The sequence below is a fragment of the Erythrolamprus reginae genome, chromosome 2, assembly GCF_031021105.1.
Source record: "Erythrolamprus reginae isolate rEryReg1 chromosome 2, rEryReg1.hap1, whole genome shotgun sequence".
Classification (NCBI taxonomy): domain Eukaryota; kingdom Metazoa; phylum Chordata; class Lepidosauria; order Squamata; family Dipsadidae; genus Erythrolamprus; species Erythrolamprus reginae.
In genome coordinates, this window is record NC_091951.1 from 53,818,051 (window position 1) to 53,830,455 (window position 12,405).

General features: G+C 41.5%; 1 protein-coding gene across 3 annotated transcripts in view; it reads right to left on the bottom strand.

Moving 5' to 3' along the window:
• Nucleotides 1-12,405, bottom strand: part of PRICKLE2 (prickle planar cell polarity protein 2) — a 497,544-nt gene that overhangs the window by 222,895 nt on the left and 262,244 nt on the right. The window contains exon 1 of one of the 3 annotated variants that reach the window (XM_070738163.1): nt 5,580-5,941. The exons of 1 other annotated variant lie outside the window; for it this stretch is intronic. The gene's annotated coding sequence lies outside the window, so the exon portion shown is untranslated. Of the gene's footprint in view, nt 1-5,177; nt 5,393-5,579; nt 5,942-12,405 lie in introns of those variants that run through there. One more of the 3 variants, XM_070738162.1, reaches the window with a different exon arrangement.

Sequence of the window (12,405 nt, forward strand, 5' to 3'; positions counted from 1 at the left end):
AAATGTCTCTATTTTGGCTATAGTTCGGTGCCAATAAATTATTTTATGTCATATTAACTGGAACTGCAGATGACCTGGAGTTTAGTAATATCCCCAATAAAGGGAGACTGTAGGAGGAGGGGGAAATATTTGCTTCTAATATTGTATTAGACTAACTGTTAACTGAAGAGACCTCTTTAATTTTCTAGACTTTTCAGAAACATAGAACTTCCTTCTGAGAAAATACACAATTTGTAACGAATTTTACCTGCTGCTATATATGGACACTTGAAATCCACTTCCACACTGTAGCCCAAAAATACTGCTCAAAGTTCAATGACATCTTGATCTTACATGTATAGGCACTGCTACATGGCAAACATAAGCAAGCTGCAGATCCACATTTAGGATCATAATACCCATGATCCTTGGCCAATGGAATTACTGACTGGAGTCTAAGGAAGCTGATATTCAAAATGTCTGACACATAGGTTCTCTGTGATCTATATTCCATGACTCTATCAAAGATATTTATTATTAAATAAACAAATGGATTTTGACCTTACAAGCCAAAATCATCATAACAAAACGTGGAGTTCTTTCCCATACAATGGACCTCAGTTGGACTTCTAATTAGACATGATTACTTAGTGCTTTCTTTCTTTTTGTTGGATTCCCCATAATCCTTGTGGTTATCTCGGTTTAAGTCCTTTGCATTTTTTACAGTAGAGCCAATTGTCCAGGGACCAAGGAAACAATAAGACTTTGGCTGTAAGCATTGAGAGCTTTTCTCCAAATCACATGAGAAAGCCAGAAAATGTCTAGTTAAATTCCTTTGCATTTGGTCTTGAGTCAGAGATAGCAAGATTTGGAAAGCAGTATCCTCTGCAGTTATAATTTGAAAATTGTGTGGGGGCAGGAGGGAGTGGGTGGGGTGGGGGGAAGGCTGGAAATCACTACTGCTGTTGGGAAATGAGGGTCTGATTGGGTTCACAGCTGGGAACAGGAAGGAATGTCCTACTTAGCAGGTCTCTGCCAGACAGCTTCAAAAGCAGTGTCATAACAGAGCCTGTTGCCACTGCAATCACGGGCTGCATCTCGTAGAACAAAAGGCATCTTAATGATGCTCTCCAACCCAACCCTGTATTTTTGTTTCTTGTGCCTACATGCAAGGGTAACTTTGGCAAATGGTGGTGACGGTGAAAGCAGAGCGACATAACAGATGTGGTGGGAGATCATTCAGCCTGCTCTCCAAGTTCCAAGAAGACACAATTTGAACGAGACATTGCAAACTTATGAAGAGTTCCCACCAATGAAGTTGGGCGTGAAGTTAGCATAGTTCTTCAGCACAAAGGGGAAGTATCCCCTACGCACCGGAGAATAATATCTATTTGCCTGCCTGCTTGTCTATCTATCTATCTATCTATCTATCTATCTATCTATCTATCTATCTATCTATCTACCTACCTACCTACCAGATTCTATATCTCTTCCTTTGAAAGGGTCCAAAGACGGGCTACAAAAATTGTGAAAGGTTTTAAGCATAAAACTTATCAGGAAAGACTTAACAAACTCAATCTGTATAGTCGGGAAAGGGGGGACATGATCGAAACATTTAAATATGTTAAAGGGTTAAATAAGGTTCAGGAGACAAGTGTTTTTAATAGAAAAGTGAACACTAGAACAAGGGGAGACAATCTGAGGTTAGTTGGGGGAAAGATCAGAAGCAACGTGAGAAAATTAAACTTCCAGCAGATGTGGTTGGTAAATCCACAGTAACTGCCTGGGATAAACATATATCCATCCTAAGATAAAATACAGCAAATAGTATAAGGGCGGACTAGATGGACCATGAGGTCTTTTTCTGCCGTCAATCTTCTATTTTTCTATGTTTCCTTTTAACTATTAGCTAATTATTGTCCCAAGGGTTCCCAAGGCTGGGCTTTGCAAGGCTAGCACTGGTTTTTTTTTTAAAAAAAAAATTCATGTGGGAAGGCTGAAAAACGGAACCTCAAGCAACTTCGCAGGAGCTGTCATAGATCTACCAGCAATGCAAACCATACCACCATGTGCCCTGAGCAGATGCTAGCATTTAAGTGCGCTTTTTTTTTTTTTAGCAGAGAAGCAGAATTGGCTGGGTGGGGGCAGAGGAGGAAGGAAACATAGGAAGTGATAGACTTTTGCATATACCTTATTTCCATAGCAATTTGTGTAGCATGAGTGTGCTCTGAAAGGCTTGCAACCCTGGCCGGAGAGGGGGAGGTTGCACATTTTTTGTAATCCTACTTTCCGAATCGGCAAGATAGCATTCCAACTCAAGAAAGTCCTCCGTCGCTAAATAAACAGAGCCATTTGCCCTCCCCGTGAATGCGTGATTCATCTTCCCAGATTCCTGTTTTGTTTTAAGCCTAACTGGAGTCCATCTACATGTCTAGCATGCAGGCACTTAACATTTTCAAAGCTGATGCGTAGCTAAATTTGCTGCCAAGGAAGAAAACTTGGAGTAAAGAAGGGCGGGGGGGAGAATAGATTGCAAGCTTTAAAAGTGCACGCATGCTAAAGGGGAAGGAAAGCAAGTTGGGGGAGTTCAACAACTGCACACCACAGCAGTGGCATCTCACTGGGCTACCCTGGCGCAAGCAGCAGACCCTCGGATCATCCCAAAAGCAATGAGGCTCCCAATGCTCCTATGCTTCAGAGGATGAGATGAGGGAGATTCTTAAATTAGAACCGGACACAAAACTCTTGCTTGGAAGCCATGTTGCATTACATTAGAAGGATGACAAATTGTAAGAAAAGCTCTTAGCCACCTTTTAACTGATCGGATGCCTTTCCTACTACCCTGCAATGGTTCCCAGCATTGCTTCTCTTTCCTCAAACTGTTTTACCGTCTTAGACATTCCATTCCGAATGTTTGCTTTGGCAATTCTTCTCGGAAATTGTTTTGCAAGGACCGACCCCCCACCCTCCACCCCCGCTGCCTCCCACAGCCTCAGCGCTAGTCTTGATTTTAAAACCACCACCACAAGGAACAGTCTTCATGCGCAAGATAGTGGGAGATTGTGCATTTAAACCTTCCGCATACTTAAGATTAACAACAGATATAAACCTTTGTGAGGGTTCCTGCTCAGGAATATCCAAAAGCCTTCAAGGTTTTTTTTTTTAAGTATAGTTATTTATTTGAAAATGTGCTGTCCCTAACAATGAGCAGGGGTTACGAATAAATTCCAGAGAAGAATAGTTTTGATACAGCTCGCACATCACCTGGAGCACACGGAAATCGCTCTGTTGATTTGCCCCAAGCTCATGACAAGAAGATAATGGAAGAGCATCCTTCAACAGTCGGATTGAAACATGCACAGACTTTTCTCCCTCAGTGGAAAAAAGCTACACAACTAGCTCCGATCATCTATTTAACTCTTGGCATCAGATATCCTGATTCTCTCTCCTCCGGGCACTTCTCCGCGGAATGCGAATGCGAAATATCATTAAAGGAGAGCAGGATAAGTTCAAGACAGACCACTAACAAGGAACAACTGGATTTAAAAAACTAAATGAAACAATGACTCTACCACAAGATGAGTATTAGGTAGGAGCGCTTTTCAAGCTAGGCTAATTGGCATCTTCACACCTTCCATAATTCAAATCACGGGAGTTGTTTTCCAATACACTCCCCAAAAAAAATCTGTCTGGAAAAACTGATCCCAGGGAGAAAAGGCAGGGCAAACAAATCGCTGGGAGAAAAGAAAAACAACAACTCCCTAAGCATCAGAGACTATAGAGAACATAGCTGACCATTCAGGAAAAAATGAACGTCCATCCCTATCAGACCACCACAGGGCTTGCTGCTAGGTGTGTATACATATAAGGTTGACTCAGCCTTCCCTCCTTCCAAGGTTGGTAAAATGAAGACCCAGATTGTTGGGGGCTGTATGCTGACTCTGTAAACTGCTTAGAGAGGGCTGTAAAAGCAATGTGAAGCGGTATATAAGTCTAAATGCTATTGCTATGAAATCGCTACTTGAGTGACTGTAAAAACCATTAACGTTTTCTGAGGAGGAACTCTTTGAGGGAAAGCAAAGTGAACAGATGAGATGAAAGCAGAAACGTGGCACACCCACACATACACCCACCCTTGGATCTCACCCATAAAACATGTAAAACAGAATCTTTTTCCAAATCTGGTTGCCTTCACAGGGCTGAAAGGATGGCAAACGCCCAGTCCAGCCTAGCATGTGAAATTGATTGTCAATCAGTGTTGCTTCCTAAGTGGTCAGTAGTTTGATTTACTTGGAGTTATATTGTGTTGTTTAAATGTTCCCTTTATTCTTTTGAGCAGTGTGTGGGTGTGTGTATGTATGTATGTATGTATATAAAAACATGTGATACATATATATATGTGTGTCACATGTTTTTGCTGACAACTATAACTATATATATTTATACTGTATATATATATATGTGTGTGTGTGTGTGTGTGTGTGTGTGTGTGTCACATGTTTTTTTTTTGCTGAATTTGAAAATTAAGGGAGACTAGGATAGATCTATTTCAACCTTATTTTGGCCTCATCAGCTAGCCACACTGTATGTATGTATATATGTATATATCTCCCTGAGAAGGAGAGGTATAAGCTGCTATAAGGGGGAATTTCTGCACATGGGGCACCCTGCCATGCGTTTTGCAAATAAATAAATAAATATTTATCTAACATTTATTATTTAAATAAATAAATAAATGGGTGGGTAGCTCTTGCCTCACAATCAGGAGATGCTAAGTAGAGGTAGAGGTCAGGGTCTCCTGCTCGGGCAGGGGGGTTGGACTAGATGACCTTGCAAGGTCCCTCCCAACTCTATAGTTAATCTGTTAAAATAAAAATGATCAAGCCTGCTGGTCCTCCGCTTTTGCTACTCCAGGGTTCTCGAAAAGAGCCAAGAGCTGGCGATGCTTTAAAGATACCTCAGCGGTGCCCAAAGCGGCGCAAAATCCTCGACGAATGCGAAGCTCTCTTCCACAAAACGGAACGCCACTCCGAATCGAGGACCGACCGGTCCCGTCGGAGAAGTTAACCCCCCCCCCCAAAAAAAAACAACTTGTCACGTAAGTCGCTCCCTATTCTACGACCGCGAAGCTCCCTCCCACCCCTCACAACCAACCTCGGGAATCGAACTCTCTCTCTCCGAAACGGCAGCGACCTTACCTGTTTTCTCGCACGTCGCTCCAAAACTCCCAACGTCAGGAATTATTTTTTTCCTCTCTCTCTCTACAATCCCACGAATTCCTTTTTTTAAAAATGAGGATGAGGATGATTTTTCTTCAAACGGACTTTTTTTTTTTTTAACTTTTCTTCGGGGAGCACTTTCTTCCGCAGAGCCTCTCAGAAATATATACTGTATCTCTATATATTTATATATCTAATAATATATATCTCTATATATTTCTATATCTCTGTTCTTGCAAGTAAGGCTCGCATTCGCCAGCGGGAGATTTTCTGGAAATGAGCAACTGCAGCAGGCTTCACGTCAAAAAAAATATTTTTTTAAAAAAAAAGCGACTCGGGAGGCACATTTAAAACACACACAACACACACAAGCACACTCACCGAGAGCATAGGGGGGAGACAAACGTGCCGTCAGCGGGGCGGTGGAGGCGAGGGAGCCCGCGCCTCACCACTCGCTTCGGCTCCGGAGCCCAGCATTGCTTTCCCCCCTTTGTGGGGTTGCGCTGTCTCTCTCTCTCTCTCTCTCGCCCGCTCCTTTTTTTTTTTCCTCCCCCTACAGCGACCCGGTTTGGATTAGAGCGAACGACCGACCGGCCGAGCCAACCAGCGAGGCTGAGGAGTCCGGCGCGTGGAGCCCCTCCTTCCCTCCCTCGCCGAATCGGAGCAGCCTCCTCCAAAAGGTCCCCGGCTGGGCTGGGCGGGCGGGCTCGGCTGGTCGCGCGCCGGGGCTCGGGAGCTTCGCCGACGCAGAGAGCTCGCCTCTCGCCTGCATGCTAATGAGGCCCGCGTGATGTCAGCAAGTCCAAAAAAAGCGCGTTCATGGGGAGGGGGGGGGTCAGTTCAGCGAATTGGCTGGCCAAGCGCCTCGGCCGTTTTATATTGACATGCAAATCAGGTTGTCCTTCCTATCCCCCCCCCTCAATCCGGTCTGTGTTAACGCCCGCTCTTCTCCCGCTGGCCCTTCACGCAACCCCACCACCCCACTTCCCCTTCCGCGGTGGCCGGGCCGGTCGGGGAAGAAAGAAGGTGGCGGTGGGGGAACAGTGAGGGTAAAACTGCAGAGAGAATACATAAACACACACACACACACACGTGTATATTTTGTCTCTCCAGTTTACACACACATACACACACACATATATATACTGTATATCACATGTATACATATGCACACACATATACATATGCACAGTGAAGGGCTACCAAAAAATTTACTACCACACTTTGGGCGTGGCTTATGCAGGATGCCCTGCAGTTTCTTTCAATATCTTTCATTGCAAATTGGGTGCTCTTGGGTAGAGTTCCATTTTCGCTACCCCACTGCGTCCCCCCCCCCCACATCCGGAAAGTAGCCCAACCCTGCATATGCACATATGTATACATGTATGTGTATGCATGTGTGTGTATGAACCTATGTATACACACACACAATGTGTATATTGTCTTCCTAGTTTACACATATATACATATATGTATAATAATAATAATAATAATAATAATAATAATAATAATAATAATAATAATAATTTAATAATAATTTATTAGATTTGTATGCCGCCCCTCTCTGCATATTCCTATACCTATATATACAGTATATACACTGCTCAAAATATTAAAGGGAACACTCAAATAACACATCCTAGATCTGAATGAATGAAATAGTATTCTCATTGAATACTTTGTTGTTCCGTACAAAGCTGAATGTGCACAACAGCATCTGAAATTGATTGTCAATCAGTGTTGCTTCCTCTGTAGACAGTTTGATTTCACAGAAGTTTGATTTACTTGGAGTTATATTGTGTTGTTTAAGTGTTCCCTTTATTTTTTTGAGCAGTGTGTGTATGTGTGTCTGTGTATACATACACATACAATATATGTTTTTTCTGTCAAATCCCAGTGAGGGTATGGCTACCTGATGAGGCCAAGACAAGGCCGAAATAGGTCTATCCTAGTCTCCCTTAATATATATATATATACATACACACACACACACACACACACACACACACACACACTATAATATATATATAATATAATATAATATTATATATATATATATATATATACACACACTATAATATATATATAATATAATATATATATATATCACATATTTTTGCTGAATATTTAAAATTAAGGGAGACTAGGATAACGCTATTTCGTCCTCCAACAGAAAACACACACACATATATATTATCATGCACACATACATATACAGTATATATATATATACACACACACATATATACACAGCAGTAATGGGCTGCTGTCCCCATGGGGAGGATGAGATGCAGTAGGAGTAGTAAAATTATGTACTATTTATTGAATACAGTACTTAATAGTTTTTCAAATTGTCCTTCCTTCTCTGGTATCTTAGTATGATCCTTAATTACTTTTAAAATAGTAAATAATTAAATAGAATTACCCATAAACACTTTGATCATTTGAATCATTATCTAGAACTGAACTTTTATAGCAATTAAAGAAAATGGACCTACTGGCCTAATCTGTTATCCTACTGAACCTTGTGGGTTCAGTACAAAACCTTAAAATGTTACTGTGGCGCTCATCAAATAATGCTGTCTATCATTTGTCCTTTTTGTGGTTGTTCAAATAATGTGACTTAAATCAACTGAAAAAGAGTCCAAGGACCTATTTGAAAACTTATCTTGGTCAGTAAGCCACTCCCACCCAGTCACATGGCCACTCCCAGTCACATGATTGTTAAGCCACTCCCACCTGGTCACATGACCAGCAAGGCACTCCTACCCAGTCACACCTACACAATAAGCTACGCCCACAGTGTGGTAGTAAAAATTTTTGGAGTCCATATATTTATGCATGTGATGATGTTCGTCCATCGTATTCGAAGAGGACCTTGATATCTAATGGGCTGTAGGCTGTACGCGAAGTGTCCGCAGATGGCTGGCAAGGCCTATAAGGACCCAAAATGTTCTGCCACATGTTGGGCATGTATGCATGTATAATATATGTGTATGTATGCGTGTGTATGAATCTATGTATACACACACACACAAAAAAAACACTCTGCAAAGCCAGAAATGCAAATGCTGCAACAATGGTGCCCACACATGTCTGCCCAACATGTGGCAGAACATTTCATGCCCTATAGGCCTCACCAGCTTACCTGCAGACACATGGCGTAAAGTCCACAACTCATTAGATGTCAAGGTCCTCTTCAAACACGATGGCGGACATCAACACACACACATACATATACACATAGGTGTGTTTGCACGTGTGTGTGTGTGTGTGTGTATACATATGTGTCAGTGATGAGTTCCTACCTGTGCGGTTTTGTATCCCGCTCTGGTAGTAGCCCGCCGACTGCACAATTCTGGCACAATTCTGGCACAAAGGCACCGGACTGTCTTTTTTTACATAATTTTCTGCGATTTTTCAGCTTACTGAGCATGCGCACAAGGAAAATTGTCCCTCTGCGCATGCGCAGAAGAAAAATTGTGCTGGGGACATACGCATGCATGTGCAAAATATGATGTGAACGCAGCACAAGGGTAGGAAAAGGTAAGAAACCCTTCCCTCATATGTACAAACACACAAACACACATATATATACACTGCTCAAAAAAATAAAGAGAACACTTAAACAACACAATATAACTCCAAGTAAATCAAAATTCTGTGAAATCAAACTGTCCACTTAGGAAGCAACACTGATTGACAATCAATTCCACATGCTGTTGTGCACATTCAGCTTTGTACAGAATGAAGTATTCAATGAGAATATTTCATTCATTCAGATCAAGGATGTCTTTTTTGAGTGTTCCCTTTATTTTTTGAGCAGTGTACAGTATATATATATATATATACAGTATATATATAATATATGTAACACATTTTGCTGATAATGAAAAGGAAGGGAGACTATTATAGATCTTGCCTTTCGTAAGTTATTGAAGACCCACCTATGTCGCCAGGCATGGGATAATTGAGAGATCCCCAGGCTATTATGGCTTATGAATGGTATGACTGAGTTGTATGGTTTTTTTAATGATATGGGTTTTAGATGCTTTTTAAATATTGGATTTGTATATTGTTTATTACTGTTGTGAGCCATTCCGAGTCTTCGGAGAGGGGCGGCATACAAATCTAATAAATAATAATAATAATAATAATAATAATTATTATTATTATTATTATTATTATTATTATTATTATTATTATTATTATTATTTTGGGCTTATTAGCCTTCATCAGGTAGCCACACACTTTTTACTGGGATTTGATATATAATATATATTTATATTTGTGTGTGTCTATATTTAAAACCTTTCCTCAAAGTAGTAGTAGTAGTAGTAGTAGTAGTAGTAGTAGTAGTAATAATAATAATAATAATAATAATAATAATAATAGTAATAATTTATTAGATTTGTATGCCGCTCCTCTCCGAAGACTCGGGGCGGCTCACAACAATAATAAACAGTATACAGTAAACAAATCTAATATTTTAAAAAAAGAGATATCTAAAAGCCCATTATATAAAACCATACAACACAAGCATACCATACATAAAACTATATAAGCCTGGGGAAAATGTTTCAATTCCCCCATGCCTGGCGGTATACGTGGGTCTTAAGCAATTTACGAAAGACAAGGAGGGTGGGGGCAGTTCTAATCTCTGGGGGGAGTTGATTCCTGAGGGCCGGGGCCGCTACAGAGAAGGCTCTTCTCCTGGGGCCCGCCAGACGACATTGTTTAGTCAAAGACCAACTCTGTGGGACCTTATCGGCCGCTGGGATAAGTATGGGGAAGAGGGAAAGAGAAAGAACTAGAATGCACATCAATTACACGAGATGGTTGAGCTTCTGCAGCCCAAAGGACCAGACAGGTCAGGCCCTCATTTGCCAATTAGTTGCCCTTTGCAAAGCAGATTGTCGGCAGAAGGCCAGTTGTTGTCTTGGGATTCTTGGCAGTCCCTATGGAGGGAGACTATCCTTCAAACATCCTGCTCTCCAGCCCTGCAGGGTTTTAGACTTCGGGCTCATAAAGGTACAAGGATTCAGCATCATCCAAAACTGTGGTTGGACAAACCTGGGTGTCTTTGCATCCGTGCAGTTTTCCTGTGCACCCATTTGCATATGCACCCATTCCGTGGGTGCATTTGCAAAACGCATTTAACTACGCGTATCTGCATTCGTTTGAAACACAATTCTATTTTTGTGCTCAAGAGTCTTGTTTAGATTCTGCCTATTGGGTTAATTTATAATTTAATGTTTTGCATGAGCCCAGGAAAATGGGCTAATTCACTTTAAGCATTCTGTGCAAATGTGGCCAGTGTTTTTATTAAGTGGTTATTATTAATTCAGTATCTCGCAGGTAGGGACAACAGGTAAATAGAAGTATTTGCACACTGACCTTCTTTTGGGTAGTGAGTCTCTCTCTGCGGGGGTGGGGGAAAGGAGGCACCGAATTCCCGCAAGACTTGAGCAAAGATGAAAAATGCTGCAGGCTCTTTTAGAAAAGAGCCTGATTTAATGAATGCACATCTTATCAACCCAAATTTCTACAACGCTCCTGGGGAGAGCTCTGATGCTGCCTTCCAAATTAGAACATACGATGTAGTTTACTACGGCTTGATATTTGCCAAATTAATCCTCATTATTAATTCCTGATTCCTGCTTTTTGAAATCCAAAGGCCGCTCAGAGTTTAACAAAATCTCCCCCCCACAACCCCAAGTTTTAAACTTGAATAAAACTGTTTGAAAGTCACTATCACTTCATTCAGATGGAAAAATTTCAGCTGGAAATCCAAGCGTCCGGTCAGGTTCCACAGAGTTGGTCTCCTCAGGGTCCCATCAGCCAGACAATGTTGCTGGCGAGACCTATGGGAAGAGCCTTCTCTGTGGGAGGGGTGGCTGCCCTCTGGAATCAGCTCCCCCCGGAGATTCGCACTGCCCCCACCCTCCTTGCCTTCCAAAAAAGTTTAAAGACTCATCTTTTTCGCCAGCCTGGGGTCATTAAATCTTTCCCCCAACAAGTGTTTTTTAGTGTGTTTTATGGAATGAGTGATTATGAATTGGTTTAAATTAATTTAGGATTTTTAGGGTTTTTAATTATATTCATAGGATTAGATGTACCACTATGTTTTTTATATATGTTGTAAGTCGTCGCGAGTCCTCGGAAAGGACTGGCATACAAATCCATTAGATAGATAGATAGATAGATAGATAGATAGATAGATAGATAGATAGATAGATAGATAGATAGATAGATAGATAGATGATAGATAGATAGATAGATAGATAGATAGATAGATAGATAGATAGATAGATAAAAAGTTTTGTGATGGAGGAAGATCTTAGTTCTTTTCCAGAACAGAAAAAGTAGGGATTGGCTGCAAACACAGGTGGATTCCCATTACTGCTGTGACTGCTGCGCTGCGCATGCAGCTTCAGTCCTCTTGCATGTGTGCGTGTGCATCCCAGCTTGTTTTTGCTTCTGCGCATGTGCAAGAAGCAAAAATGTGCTGAAATCTTGCTAGGGGATATGCAAGTGAGAGAGATTTCGGCTTTTTTTTTTTTTGCTTCCGTGCATGCCTGGAAGCAACAAAAACGCCAAAATCTCTCACGCGCGTGTGTCCCCTTGCGAGAGTTTGCTTTTGCGCATGCACACTGTTCTGCCGGGCTCTATGGTAAGAGTCTCCCAAAAATTCAAGGGTACAAATTTCAGACACACACGCTTGAAAGTTCAAAAACAATGTTCTTTATCACAAAAATTCAAAAGAAACAAAGCACCCTTTTTGTATTGCAAAGAGCACTCATCCCAAAATAACCTGGTAGTCTGTACAATCCCCTTAATCAGTCCTTAAGTACTTAGCTAGCAGCTGTGAAGGAACATCACAGCCCTTCTTCTTCCACAAAGTGAAACACACACACACTTTGCTCTGCTTTGGTTTCAAAGTTGTGAAAAATCAACAAACAGCAAGGCACAGTCCTGAAGAACAACGATCAGATAATCTTCCACAACCAACATGCTGCTATTTATATCAGCAGCTCTAATTACTGGAACCCCACCCAAACACAGGTGGCCTCTCTTATCTCCTGTAATATTTCTGCAATTGGTCTCTTCTATGCATAATTCTGCGCATGCATGGGTCTAATACTTCCTCATCCGAATCAGCCGAAGATAATAGAGATTGGCTTCCTGGGCTGTGTGCCACCCCCAC